This window comes from Tupaia chinensis, unplaced genomic scaffold (assembly GCF_000334495.1).
Source record: "Tupaia chinensis unplaced genomic scaffold, TupChi_1.0 Scaffold000002_1, whole genome shotgun sequence".
In the NCBI taxonomy this organism is placed as follows: domain Eukaryota; kingdom Metazoa; phylum Chordata; class Mammalia; order Scandentia; family Tupaiidae; genus Tupaia; species Tupaia belangeri.
Genome location: NW_006159428.1, coordinates 5531303 through 5538136, shown reverse-complemented (window position 1 = coordinate 5538136; position 6834 = coordinate 5531303). Strand labels below are relative to the sequence as shown.

The following is a 6834-nucleotide window of genomic DNA, read 5'->3' as shown; positions in this document are numbered from 1 at the left end:
AGACCTCCCTAGGTACCCTAGGCATGCATGTGCCCATGATCTGGAATTGACTAAAGGTGGGTGGACTGTATTGTCAAGACCCTATTGGGGGTGCTATCTCTCTGTCTGTCTTTCACACTCATGGGAGAAAGAAACTTAAAAAAAAACCAGCACAATGTATGGAAAGGATATAGCAATAATACAACTGGAAAGGTCCTTGATTCATATCCTGTACCTGCGGGGGGACACACGTGAGCCTGTGATCCAGGTTGCTTGAAGCTGGGGATAAACTGCGGTGTGAAGACCCTGTTGTGTTGTTGGGGGTGCCTCAGCCTGAGGCTGAGTCTTGGAGAAAGCTGATCTCATTGGGAGAAAGAGGAAATGTGGAGAAGGAAGCTGGCTTTGGGAGGCTGGTGGGAAGTAGCCAGCCTTAGTCAGTTGAATGGGAGATAAGGGCAAGACGTCCACAGGGAATGTCCAGCTAGCTGTTGATGAAGAGGAAGAAGAGTCAGGCTTGAAAATGTAGATTTGCAAGATAATGATGTGGTGTAATGGTTGAGGTTGTGAGGCTGTATGCAATGTCTTAGGAATTAAGGAGGGGAAAGATAAGCAGGCACTAAAAAGAGATGAGGACTTATTTAAATAACATTTTCTACCACCACTTAAAGGAATGGGGCAATTAGAAAGAATGATGCTGGATCCAGAAGCCTTGTGGGAGGTTTTTCCAATTGTGCTTTCCACAATGTGATTATGCAGAATAATGGATCTGTTGTGATTTCTCAGGGCTGTAACATTTTTTTTTTTTTATGCCGGAAGTAAATATATACTGGTAAAAACTTATCAGCCCTGTTAAAGGACTCTAGCAGCAGGTTCCTCTGTCCTTTCTCTTTCTTTTCCTCACTTTTTAATGATCCATTTATTTTTCAGGCAATTCTTTCAGGAATTTGAAAGTTTAAGCAGGGGTTACACGGAGAACTAACAGGAAATGTCTCATCTTTCCAAGTTTATTGTTGAGAGTGGCCAGATGTCATTTGTTTGTGAGTGGGAAATGGGAAGTTAGATCACAGAACGTGAAATTTAAGACTCCATTTTTTTAAGGGGAGTGGAGAGGAGAAACACACACAGGGAAGCCACTTTGACTCCTCTGACTGTGCTAACAGTGTACGCGCAGTGCTCGTGAGAAAGACGCTAATATGAGAACATGTTTCACCGTCTGCAGGCGCTGCTCTCCTCCAGGTCTGTGTGCAAACAGCTGGTCTTGGCCTGGGCCAGGGTGTTTGGGAGCTCTCTGTGGACCCGCTGTAATTATAAACCCATGAAGGGCCAGGGACGGAGGCCAATGTTCGTATTGGTCATCATGCCCCAGAATAAAGAATCAGAAGGTAACTTAGAAAGAGTCCTTCAAATATTCAGTGAGCACAAAACCAATTATATTGATTTTTTTTTTTTTAAATTACGTTCACAGCCTCTGTGATTTAAACTATGGGTCAAACACTTCCAGACCATTCGAGCTGGCGGACTCAGATCTGGCCCTTTGTCACTTAATTGCTTACTGCCTGTCCCGGAAATACCCTCTTCGTCCCTTGCTGATGCTACAGTGGGCTTTGGCAGTCTCCCACTCAACCAGGTGTTGTCCCTAGCAGTCGCCATGGCAGCACATACAACAAAGATTCTGAGGGGCTTGGAATGGACAGGCCGGAGGTGGGGCCTGAGTTCCTGTCTCAGCCCACAGTTTTCTTTTCCATCTGTCTTCCTTAGAGAGAGAGAGAGAGAGACAGAGAAAGAGAGAGAGAGAGAGAGAATAGTGCAAGATTACACCTCCTTGGAAAAGGACAGTTTCCAGGCCTAACATATGTAAAATTGGAATTGATTATTGGATCACTAGGCCAAACATGGGACACTTAGCTGAATGGGAGGATACAGAGCCAAAGGAATCCAAGAACAATCCCAATGTTCAGAACTTCTTGGCCAGTTTTGAAAAAAAAGAAAAAAGAAAGTCCCCACCTACCTGCTGGACTTTCAGACACTGGGAAAATTCCCTTTAATTCCATATCTTATTTCTATTTAAAGATTTTTTTTTTAGCAGGTTTTTCTTCCTTGGGCCCTGAGATCCTGAAATCCCCATCTCCACAGTTATCTCTTCTTGGAGTTAAATCATTAAGGCTGCATGTATGCAAATACTGAGCTGGAGTAGCAAGTCCATTGGCCTGGTTCATCCACCATAGCGGCCACCTGGTCATCCTTCTTCTGTCACAGTGCCCCAGGAATGGGGAACACAGCAGGTATGCTTTCTGTTGGTGTTGTGTTTCATTGTGATAAGATATATTTAATCTAGTATTTACCATTTTAGCAATTTTCAAGTGTTCGATAAGATGTCATTAAGTACATCCACTGTTTTTATAACCATCCTTGCTATTCATTTGCAAAATGCTGTCATTATCCTAAATAACCACCTCCCCATCCATTAAACAACTCCCATTCCCCTCTCCCTTGTGCCCTGGTGACTTTCTGTCTCTATGAATTTACCTATGCTACGGATCAACAGATAAGGTTTTTTTTTGTTTTGTTTTTTAGTTTTTTTAAGAGGTTTTCACTATAGGGCACATGCGCTCGCCAGACAGACAGAAAGAGACATAGAGACAGAAAGCGAGAAATCACCCCCCAGGGGGGATGGTCATACCGCAATCCCTTCTCCTCCATTCTCCTCTCGGGATCTTGGGCACGCACGCATGCACACGCGCCCGGCGTGAGTTTTAAGCCACCGGGTCCAGGACGTGAACCGTGGTCGACTACGTGGGAGTCCAGCAACATAGCCATTACACTAACTGCTGGTTCCCAACAGATAAGGTTTTAAAATTTGTTTATTTTTATTATTTTTAATTTGACCAGAGAGAAACACACAGAGAGAGAGAAAGTGAGAAACAAGCCACTAGGTCCAGAACTCAAACGGCGGTTGGCTGTGTGGGAATCCAGTGCCTTAAACACTATGCTACCTGCCAGCCCCCAAGTTTGTTTTTATTTTAATTGCCAGAGCATACATGTGGTCACCAGAAAGACTGCAGGGGTGAGGGGAGCCTACGAGATGGAAGTACTCCCCAGCAAGACATGATCACACTGCAATCTCTTCTCCTCCATTTCTCCATCCTGTTGGGATTTTAACAACACACGCACTCATGCCTGGCATGTTTTTTAAGGTGTAGGGCCAGGATTTGAGCTGTGGTCAGCCATGTGAAATCTGACTCCCTTAACCGCTAGGCTGTAGGGTTGGCCTACAATAGATAAGTGTTTAAAATAACGTTATGATTTTTGTGAAAATAACACATGCTTTTTAAATACATGCTCAAGAAAGTAGAAAAGTACAAAGGAAAAAAAAGGAAATGGCACAGCATATCATTGTCAACACTTGTGAAAATGCAAAAACAGGTAGACAAACTTTAGAAAAAGGAGATTACTTAACACATGGCGTTTCAAGTAAAAAATGTATTTGTTCTTGAATTTAATTTTTTCTTTTTTTTTTCTTTTTCTGGAGAGGTTTTTGCTATAGGGTGCGTACGCTTGTCAGACAGACAGAGAGAGACAGAGAGACAGAAAGCGAAAAATCACCCCCCAGGGGGGATGGCCACGCCGCAATCCCTTCTCCTCCATTCTCCTCTCGGGATCTTGGGCACGCACGCACATGCGCCCAGCGTGAGTTCTAAGCTACCGGGTCTGGGACGCGAACTGCGGTCAACTACGTGGGAGTCCAGCGACATAGCCATTACGCTAACTGCTGGTTCCCTAGCTAAGTGGTTTTTCACAACAAAAATATTAACTCTAAAAAAATTCTTTATTGGTGAAACAGTGAAGATGTTGGAGTCCTTATGATTTGTTCATTGTGTTTCAGCTTTGACAGTAGCAAGTTAAACGAAGTTCATGGGAGACCTGAAGTTGAACCTGACAGCTTCATGGCACTGTCACTTTTCACGTGGACCCCTCAGGATCAGTGCTAAGTAATGATGCTGATAAAGACAGCCACTCTTTTGAAAGCTTACTGTAGGCCAAACATGATGCTAATCTACTACCTCCATGTATGACATTCCTCAGTCATCACAACCAATCTGTGATCAGTGCTATTAGATAAATATTTTTATTCTTTTCTTAAAGTTATGCCAGAGGCCATGATACTCTCGTCGCAGAAAGAGAGAAAGGGAGAGAAAATGAGAGAGTTCCATCCGTGGGAAATGGTCATGCTGCAATCCTTTTTCCTCCATTTCTCCCTTCTTTCAGGATTTTGGGCAGTTACACTCATGGGCCCAGGATTTTGGACATGTGCACATACACAGCTGCTGAGTCTGGGACTTAAACTACACAGTAGGCTATGTGGGATCCAGCCACCCACCACCGGTTGGTCTTGCTCTTATTTTACTTTGTGAATAAAGAGCTGAGACTCAGGGAAGGAACTTGCACAAGGTCATAAAGTTGTAAGACCTGGAGCCCAGGCAGGCTGACTGCAGAGCTCATATTAACTGTACTGATGAAACATCATTAGATCAACAAACTCAACAGAGATGCTCCTCCTTGCAGGGCTTCTAAGAGTGAGAGATGGTGAGGGTTCCAGGCCACCTTTCATTTGACATGGAGCATTCTCGTGATTTATTTAATTTACTTTTCACAATATTCCTGCCTGACCCATGAGGAAGAGGTGAGGTGACTCCTCCAGGCACACAGTTTGGGAGTCAGCTGTAGAACTTTGGCTCCAGGGCAGCCCGTCTCTGTTCCTCCCCATCCTGGTTCGAGTATGCTCAGACTCCAGTGCTGGTACTTGACAAATTGATGGGAAGGTGAGGTCTTTAAAAACTAAAGAACTCCTTCTGAATTAACATCTTCTGTGGGAAGTTGTGATGGTTTAAATGTGTTCCCTATAACTCTGTGTGTTGACATTTGGTGAGCCATTGAAATGGTGTTGAGGAGGTGGCAACTTAACTAATTATGGCATTGAAAGGCAGGGCCTTTGGGAGATGTTTGGGTTGGATGAGGTCATTAGGATGAGGCCCCCATGATCGACTCCTGGTAGCTTTAAAAGGAGAACACACAGACACGAATGTGTGTGTACTCTTGCTCTGTCTCCTCCTTATACTCTGCGCTGTCCCCAAAACTCCTCAGAGAGCCCTTGCCAACAAGAAATCCTACCAGGTATGGCCACTTGACCTTGGACCTCCAAAACTATGGACTGAATAAATCTCTATTCTTTTCTCTGTATTTTTTTTTTTACTTGCCAGAGGGCACATGCACTGTCCAGAGAGAGAGAGAGAGAGAGAGAGAGGGAGAGAGAGAAAGCACCCTTTAAGGGGAGTTCTCCTCTATTTCTCTATCCTTTTTTGGGAGTATGCACACATGTGCACCAAGGAGTTTTTCAGGCCAGGAGGGTCAGGATTAGAACAACAGTTGGGCATATGGAGCTTGGCTTCCTTAATTACTAGGCTCCAGGACTAGCCCTAAATCTCTATTCTTTATAAATTACCCAGACTAGAGTATTTCTGTTACTAGCAATACAATGGACTAAAGCTGATGCCATGTAAGTAAAAATCAACGGCTTTCCATTAGCTTTCTGAGGCTGCCAGTAACAAATCGCAATAACTAAGCTGGTTTAAAACAACATACATTTCCTCTCACAGTTCTGGAGAGGTGTCCAAAATCAAAGCATTGGATGGGCCTCACACCTATCCTTGGCATTCCTTGGCTGGTAGATACATCATTCCCGTCTCTACCTCCTTCACCTCACCTTTTCTTCTGTCCTAACTCAGGATGATCTCATCTTAATTACATCTGCAAAAGTTCTTTTTTAAAGTAAGGTCGTATTCACAGATGCTGTACATGTATTTTGAAAGGCCATTCACGCTAAGGCTTCGTTGTAAATGATTCCTTCTGGGAGCAGTGTTCTGCCAGTAGGTGCTTCAAGCCCATCAATGACAGTGGACAAAAAAGGCACCTCTGATTAAACTTCAGGTCTGTCTTGGCTGCCTGGGCGCTGCGTTTCACCTCCCAGAGTCACGGCTAGATTCTCACGGCAAATGAACCTACATTTGATGTTACATGGAATTTCTCTCAGAGGGCTCGAAATGCATGTTCTCACTTGGTTTCTGATGAGAGGCAAAAACCTAATTGATGGAGCACAAACCCCATGAGGCTGTGTCACAAGCCTATATATAATGTTTTCCTGTTGATCGCATGAACACCCCACAAAGGAGTTTCATGAAATGTTTTCAATGGTCCCTAAATTCATAGGACATATTGGGTTGGAAAAATCTAGTAAGTTATTTCTGGGGAAACAAAATGACTCCCATCAGTGTAATGTTCATTCAGACTTGTAACCCCTTCTCTGGCTGTGTGCCGTTTGCTACCGTCATGACTTCCAAGGTCTGAGGTCTCTGGCTTCCCAGGAAGCTGATGCCAATGACTAGATCCTGGTTCAGTGTAGGTCAAGAGACCCTTCTCTGCCAAAATTCTCTCTCTCTCTTTTTTTTTTCCTCTCCTTTGCAGCCCATCTCATACCAAATTCAAAGAAGGTTAAAATGAACCCTTTTTTGGTACCAAAGGTCTTCTCTAGGAAGAAGCCTCCTTTCTTGCCATTCTGTCTGACTCAGGGTTCAACCCCTCCTTGAACCTTTCCCTCCTCACTCCAGACTCCCCCGTGAAACCCCTCACCAGCATGTGACACCCACCTCATCACTGATGCCGGGAGGTAGAAGCTGCCAGTCTTTTGCCTCGCTGGGGTCCAGAAGCAGCATGACTAGGTGTGACATCAGAGCTGCTGAATGATGCAGGAAGGCTCTGGTATTTCTGGAACCTTTCGCCCACCTCCCCAGCAGATCAGCA

The 6834-nt window shown here is 44.4% G+C and overlaps 1 long non-coding RNA gene across 2 annotated transcripts in view; it reads left to right on the top strand.

Annotated features, from left to right (window-relative positions):
- The first annotated feature begins 1655 nt into the window (after positions 1-1655).
- Positions 1656-6834, top strand: part of LOC102492737 (uncharacterized) — an 18388-nt gene continuing 13209 nt past the window's right edge. Inside the window, exons 1-3 of one of the 2 annotated variants that reach the window (XR_001370525.1) lie at positions 1656-1680; positions 2113-2261; positions 3863-4066. This is a non-coding gene — a long non-coding RNA (uncharacterized LOC102492737). Of the gene's footprint in view, positions 2262-3862; positions 4067-6834 lie in introns of those variants that run through there. The other variant, XR_333161.1, reaches the window with a different exon arrangement.